At 35.6% G+C, this 20,758-nt stretch overlaps 1 long non-coding RNA gene across 1 annotated transcript; it reads left to right on the top strand.

Moving 5' to 3' along the window:
• Window positions 1-2,781: 2,781 nt before the first annotated feature.
• LOC107860980 lies at window positions 2,782-5,869 on the top strand. The gene is made up of 3 exons (XR_001671686.2): window positions 2,782-2,961; window positions 4,013-4,066; window positions 4,736-5,869. It is a non-coding gene; the product is annotated as an uncharacterized LOC107860980 (long non-coding RNA).
• The last annotated feature ends 14,889 nt before the right edge of the window (window positions 5,870-20,758 follow it).

Below are 20,758 nucleotides of genomic sequence, written 5' to 3'. Positions count from 1 at the left end.
TAATCCTCTTTGTCAAAAATATGGTTAAAATCATTAGGGTGAGTGTAAGGCTGGTGGTGATATATTCTTTGGATATGTCAAGCCAGGCCACAGAGTCAGGGATTTCCCAGGGGCTGAGCAGCAGGGTCAGTTCAACCATCCTTTAGCTCTAATCGATCGCCCGACTCAGCAGGGTGTCGCCTCTAGTGTAACTAGTGGGTAGAACCAAAATAGGTTGTATGCTCTCCAGACTTGGCATGATCAGGAAAACTCTCCTAATGTGGTTACAAATACGTTACAGGTTTTCCATCTTTATGTTTATACATTGTTAGACCTCAAAGCTTCACTTTCTTTTGTGACCCCTTATATAGCCATCAATTTTGGTGTCAATCTCGAAATGTTAGCATAGCCTTACTCAGTGTCTACCCTAGTCGGTAAATTTATTATAGCTAAATGGGTGTACAGAAAACTCCCGATCATAGTATCTCAGAAAATCACTTCAGCTGGTCTTGTGGAGTTAGAGATGACTGATTTTGATGTCATTATCAGAATGGATTGGCTCCACTTATGCTATGCCTCATTTAACTATAGAAAAAGAGTCATTCAATTTTAATTGCCTAATAACCAGTCATTAAATGGAGGGGTAGTACTTTAGTGTTTAAGGCTTAGATTATTTCCTTTCTTAGAGAAAGAAAGATAATATCTAAAGGGTGTGTTTACCATCTTTTCTGAGTTAAAGACTCAAATACTGAGACCCCTATTCTTGAATCAATTCTAATAGTTAGTAGATTTTTAGATATGTTCCCTGAAGCTCTTCTCGGGGTTCCTCCTGAGAGGAAAATCAACTTTGGAATAGATCTCCTTCCAAATACCCAGCCTATATCTATTCCACCCGACAGAATGTCTCCAGCTGAGCTTAAGGAATTGAACGATCAATTAATAGATCTCTTAGATAAGGGTTTTATCAGGCCTAGTATTTCTCTTTTGGGCGCTACAGTCCTATTCGTGCGTAAGAAAGATGGTTCTCTCAGAATATGCATCGATTATCGTCAGTTGAACAAATTTACCCTCAAGAATAAATATCCACTCCCTAAAATTGATGACTTGTTCAACCAAATTTAGGGTGCCAGTTATTTCTCTAAGATAGACCTCAGGTCCAGCTATCATCAGCTTAGAGTCAAAGAATGTGACATTCTGAAGATAGCTTTCAAAACTCGGTATGGTCACTTTAAATTTCTAGTTATGTCTTTCAGACTAAAGAATACTCCTGCAGCTTTCATGGACTTGATGAATAGGGTGTTCAAACAGTACTTGGGCATGTTCGTCATAGTCTTCACTGATGATAGCCTTGTCTATTCGGTAGTGAGAATGATCATGCAAATGATCTGAGAATTGTATTACAGACCCTCAGAGCTCATCAATTGTTTTTTAAATTTAGTAAGTGTGAATTTTGGCTGAGATCAGTAGATTTTCTTGGCTATATTATTTTCGGTGATGACATCTGGGTTGACCTTTAAAAGACCGAAGCAGTGAGAAACTGTCCTAGACCCATCTCCCTATTAGATATCAAGAGTTTAGTGGGTTTGGCTAGATATTACGATGATTTTTTGAAGGGTTTTCCTCTATTGCATCTCCTATGTATCGATTGACTCCGTAGAAAGTCAAATTTTAGTGGTCAGATTCTTGCGAGAAAAGTTTCAATAGTTAAAGACTCGACTCACTTTTGCTCCAATTTTGACACTACTAGATGGCACAAATGGGTTCGTTGTATACTATGATGCTTCTAAAGTTGGTCTTGGTTGTGTATTGATTCAAAAAGGTAAGGTCAAAGCCTGCGCCTTTAGATAGCTTAAACTCTCTGAAAAGAACTATCCTACCCATGATCTTTATTTAGCAGCTATTGTTTTTGTCTTGAATATTTGGAGGCACTATCTTTATGGGGCTCATGTTGATGTGATCACTAACCATATGAGTTTACAGTACGTGTTCACGTAGGAAGATCTAAATCTTCGTGAGAGAAGGTGGCTTGAGTTATTGAAAGATTATGATATAGGTATGTTTGTATCACTTGGGCAAGGCCAATGTAGTGGCAGATGCCCTTATTAGATTATCCATGGGTAGTATTGCTCATGTTGAGGGAGAGAAGAAGAAGTTAGTTAACGAGGTTCATTAGCTTGCTAGATTAGGTGCTCGGTTGATTGATTAAGCTAAGGGTAGTATATGGGTTAGAATAGTTTGGAATCTTCATTATTTGGTTGCCGAAGTAAAAGAAAAATAAGATAGAGATCCTAGTTTAGTTAAGTTGAAAGAGGCAGTTAAAGACCAAAAGGTGAAGGTTTTCTCCCAAGGGGGATATGGTGTGCTTCGTTGTCAAGGCAGGTTCTGTGTTCAATGTCGCTACAATAAAACAAAATTTAGAAATAGATTGGTGGCAAAAGTCCTTGTCCGTCGCTAATTAACGATGCATTGGCAACAAAATAGAACTTTTGTCGCTAATTAAAATAAAATTAGCAGCCGAATTAGTGACGGATTAGCGATAGAAAGTAAAATATGTTGCTATATTTTGGTGGTAAATATTGGTGCCTTTATTTTGGTAACAAAATTAGCGACATAAAAGGGAGAAAAAAATTTTTGACATGGTGGAGACAGAAATAGCAATGAAAATACTGTCACTAGAATTATTTTACCATTTTAAAAAATATATTAGAAATTATTCTAATGGAAAAAGGTATTTTGAGGTATTTGTTCTTAAAGTTTTAATAAATAATTAGCAACATATATAATATCTGTTGTTGAATCCGTCACCCCACCAATTAAATATTAGGGCAAACTTTTTTATTTCACTTTGTTCCAACACGTAGGCATCCTCCACCTCTTTTCAAAACAGACTCTCCTTTCCTTTTTCTCTCAATTGAGAAAAGGGAATCGCTCAATCTCAATCAACAAGGCTATTAAACTCTCAATTTTAAATCTAAATTAGAGGTACGATTCTAAATCTTGTAATGTGAATTGTTTTTCCTCTTTCAATTTCTTAATTTCTAAGTTAAAAGTCACTTGTAAATGATAGATTTAGGGTTGTTTGAGCTCTTTAACTTAGGTTTGTTCGATTATTGTGTTAAAAAGTTTGATAAATGGTTATTTACTCGAAATGGGAACTGGATTTTTCCTTAGAATTTCTGTTTGTGGGGTTTTTGATATTTTCTGTTGCATGTTCATTAATCTCAAATTTCTTTAAAAGAATTTCTATTTGTGTGGTATAATTTTTACTTTTTTGTGTACACTGATTATGTTAGGTTCTATTTGTGGGTTGTTTGAGCGCTCTCACTTAGGGTTGTTCTATTATTGTATTAAAAAGTTCGATTAATGGTTATTTAATCAAAATGGGAACCGTATTTTTTCTCAAAATTTCTATTTGTGGGGTTTTTGGTATTTTCTATTGCATGTTCATCAATCTCAAATTTCTTCAACAAATTTTCTATTTGTATGGTTTAATTTTCACCTTTTTGTGTATACTGATTATGTGAGGTTGTACTTAGTGTGTTACATGTTCAAAAAAGTAGAAAACATAGAGTCATTTGGGTCATTTTTATTTATTGTTAATCTAATTCTTTGTAAACAGCAAAATATACTATATTTCATTTTCCTCTACAATTGTGTAATTGTCATAATCATTTTCTCTATTGTTGAGTAGACTGTTTCATGTTTGTAAAGTATTATTTCATGTTTCTAGAGGATTGTAGTAATGCCTTGAGAAATTGTCAATTGTGTAGATAGTTGTGCAGACTATAAAAGTTATGTAGAGTTTTCATGTTTCTAGAAGATTGTAGTAATGCCTTGAGAAATTGTCAATTGAGTTTTCTATAGTATTTTGCCATGATTTCTTAATTACTATGATATACTGTCTATCGGAAATAGCCTGGTAAGGTTTACATACACTTTATTCTTCCACAGATGCCATTTGTGGGATAACACTTGGTATATGTTGTTGTTGTTTTTCTTAATCTGATGGTGTTTTTGTGCTTTGAATTTTTAGAGAGACCCACGAAGGATACCAGCAAGTGCCAGAAAGTGAGCTAGCAGCTATCTGGTACTATCACATTTTCCCTTTTAAATGATTTTGAATTCATTTTTAATATGTTTCTCTGTTGTCATTTGTGTTTTTGAGTATTCATGAAACCGTCTCAATTTTCTTTTACTTATTGATTGCTTGAAAAGGAGCAACCATGAACATTCTGATGCCTTAATAGTCTACATACAGTTGAGGATTTATTTTTAATCTGATTCACCATTCAAATAAAATCAATTCATTTATTCTTAACTTTTGTGATGTAATTATGTGTTAAAGTTGTAAACTTTATTTTTTTTTCTTTGCCAATAAAGTTGCAACTTATTTTTTGGTTTTGTTTAATGTTCAGATTTTGGGTATGTAATTTGCTGAAATTTGATGTTCTATTCTTGTTGTTGGGAGCTTTTGCCTCATGCCTTATGATTGTAAAGTTAGAAGTTTCAGTTTTGTTAGTAATTAAAAATTTTTCCAACCCTTATTAAGAAGGACAATGAATGATATATTCAGTTTGTGATTTCTTGTTTATTTAGCAAAAAGTGACTGATATATTCTATTTTCTTGTAAAAATAGAATGACATATTCTAGTTTGTTAAGATATTTTATTTTTTTCTTCATTTTATTTATAATACTAGATGTATGAATTATTGAAAAATAAAACTCTAACGGTGTTGTTTATGACGAATTTTATAGGAATATGAATAATCTACAGCGTGGATGGATGTATGATAGGTTGGATGTTCTAAATAAAAGTACATGAGTGGTAACAACATTTGATGCCCATGTAAAAAATGTCACAACATTAAATACAAGGATGTTGGAATTGTTAGATATCACTTTCTTCATGATGGATTTGATAAGGACTATTTTGTTTGGAAACATCAAGGAGAAAAAGATGTGATCGGTGAGATTTCTTTGATAATGATTTGAACAATGGTTCTCAACTTGAATTGGTATATGATATTCCATATCGACAAATGATTTTGGATGCTGCTGGTCCCAACTCTAAACATAATTCGAGTTGGCAACCTTACAACAATACTGAACCAAGGTCATCTCATCCGTATTAACCTTCAATTGAGGAGGAACATGAAACTTTGATGGACGAGGAGCATAATTTAGAGTCCCAAAAATTTTATGATTTGTTGCACACTGCTGATGTAAAATTATATCCTGATTCTTCCCTTCTCTCAACTTGCAGTAATCTCTCAAATGTTAAATATTAAGATGGAGAATGTTATGTCACAAAGGGGTTGTAACCAAATGATGCATTTGTTTAAAGAGGCTTTATGGGAAGATAACCTACTATTTGATCATTATTATCAGACTAAGGAGCTAGAACGTAGCTTAGGTTTACCGGTTGAAAATATTGACTGTTGTGAATCGGGATGTATGTTGTATTGGGAAGACGATGAACATCTTACCTCTTGTAAATTTTGTGGCAAAAAGAGGTATAAGAATTGAGTTGGCTCTCATAAGAGAAAATGGTCCCTTATAAAAGGATGTATTATTTTCCTTTGATTCCTAGATTGAAGAGATTATATGCATCCCATACTACAGCTGCTGACATAAGATGGAATCATGAACATATAAAAGAGGATGGTGTAATGCATCATCCATCAGACTCTGAAGCTTGGAAGAAATTCATTAAAACTCATGCCGATTAACCAAGAAATGTAATGTTGGGGTTATTTACTGATGATTTCCAGCCATTCAGTCAGTTTGGGAGAAAATATTCTTCATGGCCAGTAATTTTCGCTCCATATAATTTACCTTCAGGGATGTGCATAAAAGAGGCTTATATTTTCTTAACCGTCATTGTTCCAGGGCCAAACAATCCCAAACATAAAATTGATGTTTATCTGTAACCTCTAATAAAGGAATTGACCTTGTTATGGGAGACACGTGTAGAAACATTTGATATCTCCAAAAAAATTAACTTTTTAATTGAGGGCAACTTTGATGTGGATAATCAGTGGCTTTTCATCATATCTATGTTATCAGGATGTAGTACTGCAGGTAAGTTTGCTTATACTTATTGTATAGAGGAAACATAATCCTTTAGATTACAACATGGTCAAAAAAACATCATGGTTTGACTGTCACAGAATGTTTCTTGACCAACATCATCCATTTAGGAGAGATTGTAAAAAAACTTTTTTAAAGGTCGGACTGTCAAAAGATCACCACCACCCTACAGAACTGGAGAAGAAATATTAAATCAAATTTGTGATTTGGGGAAAAGAAGAGTAATAGAGTTAGATCCAGACAAAGTTAATCAGAGAATATGTAGTTCTTGTGGATTAAAAAACTGAAGCATCTTTTGGGATTTTCCTTATTGGAGTTCTAACATGATTCGACATAACCTCTATGTCATGCATTTTGAGAAAAACTTCTCTGATAATGTATTTAATACAGTCCTCAATATTGATAAGAAAACCAAAGATGATTGTAATGCCTCGGTCTGCACCCTGGATGTCACACATTGCTCATAATCTCGAAGAACCACAAGCTAACCCATGACTGGTACCTATTGTAATCACGGAATAATAATACTGTAATAATGGGGAAATTTGGAGAAAACTACCATAAGGTTTAAAACTGAATCAAATACTAATATGTAAATACTGAATACTGAATATTTGACAATCATATATGAAAAACTGAATAACTACCTGAAATAATCTAGTCTGAAGAGCCTTTACTTGAACTGTCTGAATGTGGAGTTGATAGGACAAGCCCCCAACTAACTACGACAACTGAGGTACTAATAAACTAAAATAATACTCTTTCCTCAAACTATGAGGACTCACCACTAAATCTGTTGCTGATAATCTGGGTTGCTAAGTACATGCAGGAGCCCGTACGTCTGAACCTATAATATAAGACATCATAGTGCAAAAGAAACTTATGTGTTAGTACTTTGAATGTACTGGTATGCTAGGTGATTTAAGGCTGAATGCATGGGTTCATATGCATGAACAATAACTGACTGAAAGACATGAATATAACTGAATGAGAGTACATATATATCTAAAACTGCTGTAAATACTAACATGCAATGCTATGTACATTACTAAGTATACTGTAACTAAGATTTAATTAACACTGGTTAATGAGTTTTAAAAACTAAATGACTAATATCTAAGTTTACTGATACTGTATTACTATTAACTGAGTGACTGATTTTGACAGTCCTGATTCTGTAGAACTGAACTGAGTTCTATACTTAGCTAGATGACTGTATCTGACAGTCCTGATTTTGAAACTAAACCAAGGTTTTTATACTGAGTCTGAAACTGAAGCTGTAGGAGTGTTCATCTAACCGACATACCCCGATTGTTAACTGAGTTGGGGTCCAACCTTTGACCCCAGTTGGAAGGCTGTTAGCACCTTGCCAAGGTATACTAACAATGGCTATGAGTTAACCCTCTCTAACAAGAAGCCCTTTCATTAACCCTCGCTGTCATGAAAACTCCTACGAGATGTATCAACCCTAGACTGGCAGGAAGACATCTTAACCTACGCAGGCTACGTAGTTCTGTAACGCGGGGATTGCTACTAAGGGTCAAACCCTTTACTGACAAGAGTGCCCCCATCCCTGGGTTCACTCAGTGCTAATTCCTACTCCTAACTAAATAGACACTGAACTGATTTCTATACTGTACTAGGCTTGACTAAACTGTTACTGATCGTATTGTCTAACTGAACTGAACTGAGCTCACTGAGTTATATCAACAGACTGAGTACGCTGAATTCTATTAACTGACTGAACACTACTATAAATGACATCACTGAGACTATTCTGAAACAACTATACATCTGGGAAAATAGCTAGATTATCGGGTATTAGATTCCGCCAGGACTCAATTGCATAAATTGTAAAATATAGCACAATCTTGAAAGCATGACAACTAGACACTTTGTAATAATGTATCCATTTAGGCATTTTATCAAACACTTGCATGGTATAAACTTGTATACATACTAGCATGTTGTGATTTTACTATTCAACTAACAAGAATATTTTATCAAACACTTGGGGAGCACAATCTATGTATATAGTGATGAACAACATGTAGGCATCATGATTACCAATCTCAACTTACAAATTCGTGGGGTTTTGACATGAGTCCACATACCAATACATCATTAATTAATTCACATGAAACTTGAATTAGATCATGGATTAGAAACCCAAGTAACAGCATAATAATGAATACAACCAAATTTAATATAAAATTCATGATAAAAATCAACTTGTTGTTTGAAAGAGATTCTTGAACTCCAAGGATAGAATAAAACCCTTGGATGAACACATAATATACCTTGGTAAGTAAATTCATGAAGATTGATGGTGTGTTCTTGAAGCTTGAATTTGAAATAGAATTCCCCTACGGTTTGTTCTTGAGAAGCTTTGAGAAAAAATGAGGGATTTTTCATTTAGAGAGGCTTAATCTCGTGTTTTTAGGGATGATTAAGGGTGGTAAAATGACCCAAATACCCCTCTGGATGCAAAGTTTTAATGACTGAAAATGTCCCCAGTGACGCAGTGAGTGATGCACCGCGTCGATGGCATCAACACGATGACCATTGCAGTACGTCGAGTTTGCATTTGTTCAGTGGAATTGCACTAAAAGTAGGGGAAAAATTATCCATCGATGCGATGGGAGATGCGATGCATCAAAATAACGTCGACCCACTATTTTGGCCACTTGAATATGATTCAAACGAGGTCCAAAAAGTCTGAAACTCACCCAAAGTAAACTATTGACATGCCTGGTCATGATTCAATCCAAGGATCGATATTTTAAGGTCATAAGGGTCTTAAAATAAGATCGCCAAATTATGAAGGCTAAAATAATTCTAGGTGTAAACACTTAGCTGAAATTTTTAAGTCTAGGACCTATTTTCAAGCTTTAACGAACTAAGTTAAGCTTAGGATTTTGTGGGGTCTTATAATATCTCCTCCTTGGGAATATTCATCCTCGAATGAGACTGACTAAGCTGAGAATACTAATAGACTAAATTTACATACTGATCATGCATAACTGAAGTATGATTTCATGACTGAATCTACTGATATACTGAACTATCATACTGACATGCATAATTGAAGAATGACTGAGTTCTGAAGACATAACATATGACTGAGTTGTTTCTTGAAGGTATGCATGATATGAGAATGTTGTGCAACTAAACCGATACAGAGTTGTAACGGTAATCAGAGCATGGAACTGAGTAAATTCAAGGAAAACTGTTACCTTGAGCTGAGTCTGAGTTTGTGGAGAAGAGTGAGGATACTTGGTCCGCATATCTGCTTCTACTTCCCAAGTAGCTCCCTCAACGGATTGATTCTGCCAAAGAACTTTAACTAGACGAAATTCTTTGTTCCTTAGTCTGGGACCTGAAAATTAAGAATTTCGACTGGGTTTCTCATAAGAGAGGTTGTTCTGGACATCAATATCCTCTATCGGGACTACAACTGCTGGGTCACCTATACGCTTCTTTAGCACGAAGACATGAAACACTGGATGCACTAAAGCTAAATCTGAAGGCAACTCAGGCTCGTAAGCTACTTTTCTAAAACGGCTGAGAATTCGATAAGGACCAACATATTGGGGACTGAGCTTCCCCTTCTTGCCAAACCTCTTCACTCCTTTCATCGGAGAGACTTTCAAATACACATAGTCACCAATCTCAAACTTGAGATCCTCTCTTCACACATTGGTAAATGATTTATGCCGAATCTGATCTATCTTAAGCCTTTCCCTGATCAACTAAACTTTTCCAAAGGTATCAAATACCAAGTCAGGCCCTGCCACTATGGCCTCACCGACTTCAAATCAACCAATGGGAGATCTATATCTCCTCCCATAGAGCGCCTCAAATGGAGCCATCTGGTTGCTGGAATAATAACTTTATTACATGCGAACTCAATTAAGGACAAGTGGGCATCCCAACTACTCTTAAAGTCAATGGCATATGCTCTTAACATATCTTCCAAAGTATGAATGGTACTTTCTGCTTAACCATCTGTCTGAGGGTGGAAGACTATACTGAGGTGAACATGGGTACCAAGACCCTTTTAGAATGCTTTCTAAAAGTAAGAGGTAAACTGATTACCTCTATCTAAGATGATGGATATTAGGACTCCGTGTAACCTGACCAATTCTCTGATATAGAGTTTGGCATACTTCCTATATAGAGTTTGGAATAGTCCTTCGCTAAATAGGAAGTATGAACTGGAAAGAAGTAACCTGATTTGGTCATCCTTTCTATAATGACCCAAATAGAATCGTGCTAACGACGAGTACAAGGCAAACCCGTCAGAAAGTCCATGTTCACTTCTTCCTATTTTTATGTGGAAATACTGATTCCTACATGGAACCACAAGGTCTTTGGTGCTCTATCTTAACCTGCTGACACATAGAGCACTTAGCTACAAACTCTGGAATGTCCCTCTTCATCCCACTTCACCAATAAATCTTCCGTAAATCGCAGTACATCTTAGTAGCCCCTAGATGAATAGTGTAATGTGCACCATGCGCTTCTGTAGGAATTCATTGCCTCAAGTCATCTACACCTGGTACACATAATCGACCCTGGCAATGCAACACACCATCTTCCCCTTAAAAGAAAACCTCTACTTTTTTTTATCTCTAACTAACTCTTTCAACTTGACTAGATTGGGATCTCTGTCCTACTTTTCCTTCTCTTCAAAAACTAGAGATGATTTTGAACTATTCTGAACCCACAACCCTCTGCTGAATCAACTAAGTGAACACCTAGTCAAGCAAGCTGATGAACTTCCTAAACTAATTTCCTCTTACCATCCTCCATGTGGGCAATACTACCCATAGACATCCTACTAAGAGCATCAGCCACAATATTGGCCTTTCCCGAATGATACAAAACACTCATGTCATAGTGTTTCAACAACTCTAACCACCTTCTCTGACATAGGTTTAGATCTTTTTGAGAAAATACATACTGCAGGCTCTTGTGGTTTGTGAACACATCTACATGTACCCCATACAAATAATGCCTCCAAATCATTAAGGCAAACACAACAGCTTCTAATTCAAGATCATGAGTGGGGTAATTTTTTTCATGGGGATTAAGATGTCTAGAGGCATAGGCTATGGCCTTACCTAACTATATCAAAACACACCCCAAACCAACTCTGGAAGCATCATAATAAACCATAAACCCAGTTGAACCATCTGGTAGAGTTAAAACTGGGGTTGTAGTAAGTCAAGTCTTTAACTCCTGAAAACTCTTCTCATAAGAATTTGACCACTGGAATTTGACTTCTTCTAATTCAATCTGGACATGGGGGATGTAATAGAAGAAAATCCTTCAACAAACCATCGGTAATAGCCAGCCAAACCCAAGAAACTCATGGAGAGATGGGTTTGGGCAAGTTTCTCATTGCTTTAGTATTTTAAGGATCAACCCTAATGCCATCACTGGAAACTATATGACCAAGGAAAGCTACTGAACTTAGCCAAAATTTACACTTACTAAATTTGGAAAACAACTGATGGGCTCTGAGAGTTTGTAGTACTATTCTAAGATGGTCTGCACGATCATGTTCGTTGGGAGAGTAGACAAGAATGTCATTAGTGAAGACTATAACGAATATGTCCAAGTACTACTTGAACACATGGTTCATCATGTCCATGAAGGCTTCTAGAGAATTGGTAAGACCAAATGACATGACTAGGAATTCAAAGTGACCATATCGAGTTTTAAAAGCTATCTTCAGAATATCATATTCTCTGACTCTAAGCTGATGATAGCCTGATCTAAGGTCTATCTTAGTAAAGTAATTGGCACCCTAAAGTTGGTAAAACAAGTCATCGATCCTGGGAAGTGGATACTTGTTTTTTACTCTAACTTTATTTAACTGATGGTAGTCAATACATATTCTAAGAGAACCATCTTTCTTACGCACGAATAGAACTGGTGCACCCCAAGGATATATGTAGGGTCTGATGAATCCCTTATCTAGGAGATCCTTCAACTGATCCTTTAACACTTTGAGTTCTATTGGGGCTATTCTATATGGAAGAATATACATAGGCTGAGTATCTGGAAAAAGGTCAATTCCAAAGTCAATTTCCCGTTTGGGAGAGACTCTAGGAAGATCTTCAGGAAATACATATGGAAATTTACATTCTATTATGACTGACTCAAGATTAAGGGTCTCTGAGCTAGAGTATTTAACTCGTACGAGATAATAAACACACCTCTTAGATATCATTTTCCTCACCCTAAGGTAGGAAACAAGCTGACCCCTAAATACTGAAGTTCTACCCCTCCACTCAAGGAGAGATTCATTTGGAAATTGAAAATGGGCAACTTTGTTTCTATAGTCAACTGAAGCATAGTATGAATGAAGCCAATCCATGCCAATAATGACATCAAAATCGGTCATCTCTAATAATACTAAGTCTGTTGAAGTGACTTTCTGAGATACCATAACCAGACAGTTCCTGTATATCTTTCAAGCTATGATAGATTTACCCGCTGAGGTAGATATAGAGAAGGGCTCTGCTAGGATTTTAGAGCTAACTCCAAAGTCAATAGCTATATAAGGAGTTACAAAGGACAAGGAAACTCCTGGATCTAGCAAGTATAAACGTGTAAATGATAAACTTGTAACATACCAATGACCACATCAGGAGAACTTTCCTGATTCTATCGGGATTAGAGTGCATAAAACCTGCTTGGGCGTTGGCCACTAGTGGCACTGAAAGCAGCACCCTTCTAATTCGGGCGACCAAATTAAGCTAAAGAATGATTATATGAACTCTGTGAACCCATCAGAGGACACTCTCTGACCCTTTGGTCTGGATCTCTACATCTGAAACATACATCACTGCCAGCCCTGCAGACACCCTAGTAGTTTCTGCCACACTTTTAGCAAAAAGGATTTGTTCGGGAACTGCTAACACTACCCTGAGGTTTAGGGCCTGGTGCCTTATCTTTATTGCTGTCTCTAAATTTCAGTAGTGGAGCACTCACTGAAGACGGAGATGGAACTTATTTAATTAATCAAATCATAGAAATATACTAATTTAATAAAATAAAATAATTTTTTGATTAAAATATAAAATATTTTCTAGTAATGATGGAGATGTTTTGTAATGGTGATGGTATAAGATTTTGGGTGAAATGGAGAATGATTCCCACCCTCTGACTTAGGCTAAGTGAAATTGAAGCTACCTATTCTAGCTCTCTTATTCTCCCTTTCTTTCTCCTTATTGTTAGCCTCTTCTATCTACTGAGCATAGACCATGAGTCTGGATAGGTCCATTTCCTTAATCAGTATTGTAGTCCTGCACTCCTTAACCACACTGTTAGATACCCCAGACACAAACTTACTTATCTTATCTACTATCTGCTACCACATGAGGGGCATATCTAGCTAACTGAGTAAACTTGAAAGAATTCTTTTTTACTGCCATGTTCCCTACTTCAGATTAATAAAATCCAGAACCTTCTCTTTCCTCAACTTTAGTGGGAAGAACCTACCCAGAAAAGCAGTTGGAAACTCCTTTCATTCAACGGGCCCTGTATATGTGGCCTTCTCTACCTTCCACTGCTTGAACCATGAGTGGGCCACATCCTGCAACTGATATATAGCCAACTCAGCACTCTCACTCGCAGTCACCCCTATAATATTTGTGAGTTTTTGCACCTGATCTAGGAATTCCTATAGGTCCTCATCTGACTTAGACCAGGTAAAGAACAGAGGGTTCATTCGGGTGAAGTCCCAAATTCTAGATGTAATAGTACTGGCCACTAGGTTAGATGGAACGGTAGCTGGGCATTCATTTTGGGCTACCACAGAATGAGCTAGAGTGGTGAAAGATACTCTAAATTTTGTTTGTGAGACATGCTCATCCAGGGATCTACCTGAATGGGCGGAGGTGTTGGCTGGTTTTCTGTTATCCTTTCATTGCTCTATTTAGGAGGCATGTTCTGTAAATAGAAGTAAGAAAAGGATTAGACTCAGAGTGTAACTTGAGCTCATGCTTACTCGCACGATATGAATATGAAAAGAAGGGAAACTTTTCCTAAAATGCCTCATAGCCTCTTGTCCATAAGTGTGGCGCACTTCACACCCATGAACAGGACTCTACTAGCATGGCTTTCAGACTTCCTAGGACTCTATTGTACCTTAGGCTCCGATACTAAGTTTCAAATGCCCCGGGTCTGCACCCCAGATGTCACACGATGCTCATAATCTCGAAAGATCACAAGCTAATCCATGACTAGTACCTACTGCATACACTGAATAATAATACTTTAGTAATGCAAAAATTTAGCAAAAACTACCATAAGGTTTAAAACTGAATCAAATACTAATATGTAAATACTAAATACAGAACATCTGATAATCATATATGAAAAACTGAATAACTGCTTGAAATAATCTAGTCTGAAGAGCCTCTAACTAATTTGTCTGAATGTGGAGTTGATGGGACAAGCCCCTAACTAACTTTGACTATTAAGGTACTGATAAAATAAAATAATACTCTGCCCTCAAACTATAAGGACTCACCACTAAATCTGCTGCTAATAATCTAGGCTGCTAAGTACGGTCAGGAGCCCATACGTCTGAACCTATAATATAAGACATTATATCGCAAAAGAAAGGTATGTGTCAGTACTTTGAATATATGGTATGCTAGGTGAGGTAAGGATGAATGCATGGGTTCATATGCATGAACAATAACTAACTGAATGACATGAATATAACTGAATGAGAGTACATGTATATCTGAAACTGCTGTAAATACTGATATGCAATGCTATGCATATAACTAAGTATACTGTAACTGAGATTTTACTAACACTGGTTAATGAGTTTTGAAAACTAAATAACTGATATCTAAATTTATAGATATTATATTACTATTGACTGAGTGACTATTTCTGATAGTCCTGATTCTATAGAACTGAACTAAGTTATATACTTAGATGGATGACTGTATCTAATAATCTGGATTCTAAAATTAAACTAAGGTTTTTATACTGAGTCTGAAACTGAAGCTGTACGAGTATTCATCTAACCGACATACCCCAATTGTGAACTGAGTTGGGGTCCAACCTGAGACCCCAGTTGGAAGGGTGTTAGAACTATACCAATGGATACTAATAATGGCTATGAGTTAACCCTCTTTGATAGGAAGTCCTTTCATTAACCCTCACTGGCAGGAAAACTCATACGAGATATATCAACCCTAGACTGGTAGGAAGATATATCAACCTACGCTGGCTACATAGTTTTGTAACATAGGGATTACTACTAAAGGTCAAACCCTTTACTGACAAGAGTGCCCCCATCCCTGGGATCACTCGGTGTTGTTTTCTACTCCCACCTAAATAGACACTGAACTAATTTCTAGACTATACTAGGGTTGACTGAACTATTACTAATTGTGTTGTCTAACTAAACCGAACTAAGTTCACTTAGTTCTATCAACTAACTGAGTATGCTGAATTCTGTTAACTGACTAAATACACTGAGATTTGTAACTGAATAAATACTACTGTACGTGAATCGCTAAGACTATTTAGAAACTTTTGTAAATTTAGAAAAACAGCTAGATTATCGAGTATTAAATACCCCCAGAACTCAACAACAACAACAACAACAACAACAAACCCAGTGTATTCCCACCTAGTGGGGTCTGTGGGGGTAAGATGTACGCAGTCCATACCTCTACCTCTGATGAAGTAGAAAGGCTGTTTCCGATAGACCCCCGGTAAATACCCCCAGAACTCAATTGTGTAAATTGTAAAACATAGCATAATATTGAAATCATGACAATTCATGGAAAGAAACCCTTGGATGAACACCCAACATACCTTAGTAAGTAAATTTGTGAAGATTGATGGTGTGTTCTTGAAGCTTGAATTTGAAATAGAATTCTCCTAGGGTTTATTCTTAAGAAACTTTGAGAAAGAATGAGGAATTTTACCTTTAGAGAGGCTTAATCTCGTATTTTGGGGATGATTAAGGGTGGGAAAATGACCCAAATATCTCTCTAGACGTGGAGTTTTAATGACTAAAAATGTATCCAGTGACGCGTGAGCGACGCACTGCATCGATGGCATCAACATGATGACCATCGTGCCACGTCGAGTTTGCGTTGGTTCACTGAAATTGCACTGAAAGATGGGGAAAAATTATTCATTGATGTGATGCGTCGTTCCATAATTTGGCCACTTGAATATGAATCGAACGAGGTCCAAAAAATCTACAACTCACCCAAAGGAACCTATTGACATACCTGATCATGATTCAATCCAAGGATCGATATTTTAAGGTCATAAGAGTCGTAAAATAAGATCGCCAAATTATGAAGGCTAAAATAATTCTAGGTGTAAACACTTAGCTGAAATTTCTAAATCTGGGACCTCTTTTCAAGCTTTAACGGACTGAGTTAAGCTTAGGATTTGGGTAGATGTCCAGACACAACTACAAAAAGGTTATTTGGTATAAAAAATTATGATTGTCATATGTTCATGCAATGATTGATGCCTATTGCTTTTTGTGAACTACTTTCAAATAATGTATGGCAGACACTTACAGACTTGAGCTTATTTAAAAGATCTTACATCGACTACTCTCTGAGTGGATGACATGGAGAGATTACTGTGAGATATTCCACAAATCTTGTGTAAGTTAGAACGTATATTTCCTCCTTGGTTCTTTGACTCAATGGAACATCTTCCTGTGCACCTTCCATATGAAAAAAAGATTATAGGACCTATACAATATCGATGGATGTATCCTTTTGAAAGGTAATGCAAAATTTTATGTTGAACTTATGACAATTATGTTATTATTAAATTTTCAAATAGGATGGTTTATCCATTTATCTATTTAGGTATCTTGGAACTCTTAAAAGAATAATTTAGAATAAAGCAAGTGTTGAGGGTTCCATAGGTGAAGCATACTTGATGACAAAGTCAACACTATTATTTTATTATTATTTTGAACCACAATCATAATGTGGATCGTAATAATGATGGTGTTCTTTTGGAAAATTTGAAGGAAATTTATGAATATTCATCCATCTTGATCGATTATGGGGTGAATCAAAAAAGAGGAAATTAACTCTTGGAGAAATCAAGGTTGCCCAAACTTACATTTTACTAAATTGTGAAGAGGTTGAGTCATATGTGAGGTAACAAAAGTTAGTTGTATCAAATTAATTTTATAATCATATTCATATATCATGACTTGAAATTGAGCTTATGTTCTTTCAATGAAGTAGGTTTGTGCAACATTTGCAAGAAGAATTTCCAAATGTCTCTCAAGATCAAATAAATGAGAGCCTTGTAGAAACTTTTTCTATATGGTTTGAGGAATATGTAATGATTCAAAAATTAAGATCTTCTATACAATTATGCACTTAAATTGACTTATGAAATTGAAATAAATTTTATAATCTTCTAAATAGATCTGACTCAATCATATTGAGAATGAATTCCTACGTAGTCTTGCTCGTGGACCATTGATATGCGCTACATCTCATTTAGTGTATTTTGTTAATGGATACAAGTTTTATACAGATTTTCATGGTAGCATAAGATCAATAATGAACAGTGGAGTTTGTATCTCTAATCAAAATTTTGGTGATTTCTATGGGCAAATAAAAGAGATTATAGAAGTGGAATATCGTGAAGCACCTGTAAAGTGAATTGTACTATTAAAATATGAATGGTTTGACCCAACTATGAATATTGGTATTAAAAAGAATAATCAGTATAAATTAGTTGATACTAACCATTGTCGGCGATATAAAAAATATGGACCTTTTATTCTGGCAATTCAAGCAACTCAAGTGTGTTATGTGTCTTATCCTAGCAAGAAAAAGGACAAGGATGATTGGGAATCTATATTGAAGGTCAAACCTTGAAATGTTATTGAATTACCCAATGAGGAAATTAAGACAGTTACAGAACTGAATATTCCATTTCAAGTTGAAGAAGTTCAAGTCTATGAGATAAATATGAATGTTGTCCCAGATGAAAGTATACACTTACATGATCCAAATGGTGGATTAATTGAAATGGATGAACTCATTAATAATGGTTTATTGCAAGATCATCATGAGATCCAAGATGATGCTACAGAAAAAGAGTATGAAATCGAGGAAATTAAGGATGATAAAGAGGAAGATTTTGAAGAAGACACGGATAGTGATTAGTGCTTGGTAAAAAAAAATGCTATTGTATCTTAATTTTATTTTGTGAGCAGTAATTTTGTCTAACTAATATCATTTTCTTTGTCTCTGCTCGTTGTTTACTCAAAACTTATTGCTAAAGCTATTTTTACACTCTGCTTATCAATTTTGACTCTTTTATTTCTCATCTATGTTTTTAGGCTATAATTGTGCTTTTCTTTTGCTTTTTGTACAAGTTTTCTGTAAAGATACAAAAATTGATGTTAAAAAGTAGATTATCTACCATCTCTGATTCCCCCCCCCCCCCATATTTTTGTGAGTATCCTGTAATTAGATAGGATTTAGTGTACATATTTATTACAGATTTGATTGATCTAAAAAGAGAAAGATGAACTTTTCTTTTTTGGATCAGATTTGTGCTTTTACATTTTTTGATACCGTATCTATATATTGTTGTCTAGTTCTTTTGGTATTATTAAGTTTTAATCTTATTTTCACTTACCTAATATAGTTTTTTATATATATGGCTAAAGGTAAAGGTCGAGATCACGGAAGCACAGGGCGTGTAGGCAAGTCTCTAATTAGGAGTAATCCTGATGTTACTGCAAACATACCTACTATTCTCACTCCTACTATTGTTAGTCCTCAAACTGGTGTTAGTCCTTAAGCTGGTGGCATAGATAGTCAAGATGATACAAATCAAGTTCAGCCATTGGTTCCTCAAATTACACCAATGGTTTAAACTTCTGGTGATGGTAGTAACCCTACAACACCTGAATCATCTCCCACTGCTCCAAATCAGATCAACACAACAGCTGAAGGTATGTTTACTCTAAGGAACCAAATAGGTGAGGGTCTTAACCAATCAACTTCATCCTTGAAAATGGATGAATATAATAATCAAGCTGTAAAAAACAAATTATGCAGTATCTCTGGTTGCTTTCTATAAAAATCTCGGGTCGCTTTCTGTTGACTTCATCCGTGAAAATGAATGAATGAAATCAACTTGTGGTCTTTTTTATTTCTATATATATATATGTTTTAGTTTTTTCTGGTTGATGATCTGTTGGTGGTCCTTGATTTGAGAGGATTTCTTGTTGACAGAATTATAATGGGAGTATTCTATAGTATTTTGGTGGTTCTATTAGTGGTTCTTGATCTGTTGGTGGTTCTTTTTGTGAGTATTTTGAAGGATTCCAGTGTTACATGGGATTCCAAAATTACAAAGTTGTATGTTGTTGTGAGGTATTTTGTAGGATTCCAGTGTTATAGGGGATTCCAGAATTACAATATTGTATGTTACTGTGAGTTCTTGTGCACAATTTGTATCTTATTTCTACTTTAACTAGTATAATTTTTTAATATATATGACTCGAGGTAGAGGTAGAGGTAGAGTAAGCATGGGGAGTGTAGGCAAGTCAGTAGCTAGGAGTATTCCTATTCTTACTGTAAACATGCCTACTATTCTCACTCCAACTGTTAGTCCTCAAGCAGTTGGTAGCATAGGTGGTCCAACTTCTAATCATGGTAGTAACCCTACAACACCTGAATTATCTCCCACTGCTCCAAATCAGAGCAACCTAATAGTTGTAGGTACCTCTTCATAAACTAACCAAGTAGGTGAGGGTGTATCTCCTCGCAACACAAATGGAGAAGGTAATTCCAATAGAATCCATTTGCGGACCCTTGTTACTATAACTTCTACAAGGTTAGTCCATTTTTTATATTATTGTTATATATTATTTTTTATTTATGATAGACCTATAAATAATGTTTTCACATTGATACAGATTGCAATCTTTTAAAGCATGCTCCAATAGCATACATGAGTCTTTCAAAAGTGAACTTGATCACAATGAAATCAATTGGAAAGGTGTCTCATGTAATATAAAAGATGGCTATTTTGGGGAATTCAAGTTATACATCTTCAACATAATTGAGTTTTTAAAGTGTATTCACTTTTATAAATACAATATTAATATGTTACTTTGGAAATTTATTTTAGAAACACTTTTATTAGGATTCTTCCATTAGTGATGTTGCAGTAAAGAAACAGTGGAAGATTAAGGCAGCAACTGTGTATAGAAATTTCATTGCTAAAATAAAAGAGAAGGGGATTCAGCAAGATTTTATACATTAAGATGTCTAGAAAAGCTAGCAGCAACATTGGGCAGATCCTAAGTATGTTGAAAAGTCAAAAACAAATGCACAGAATCGTCATAGCGGCAAAGAAATCGCTGTTGGAACTCACACGAGAGGATCTATCTCAATTGAAGAGTATCTAAAGAGACTTGTAAGTATATATTTCAAGTACTACCCCCTAATTTCTTTCAATAGAAATCTATTAGCTAGTTTCATAGTCCCTAATAGCTCTATAGTGGTAGGAAATATGATCAGCATTACAGCAAGTGCTAGTATTATATTGACATTGAGTTTGAAGTATATTTATCCTTGTGTGGTGGATGTTGATTCTCTCATGTATTGCGTGTTAATCTTGTGGCTG

The sequence above is a fragment of the Capsicum annuum genome, chromosome 2 (genome assembly GCF_002878395.1).
Source record: "Capsicum annuum cultivar UCD-10X-F1 chromosome 2, UCD10Xv1.1, whole genome shotgun sequence".
NCBI lineage: Eukaryota > Viridiplantae > Streptophyta > Magnoliopsida > Solanales > Solanaceae > Capsicum > Capsicum annuum.
Note: the sequence above shows the minus strand (reverse complement) of the source record. Positions and strands in the feature narration are given on the sequence as shown.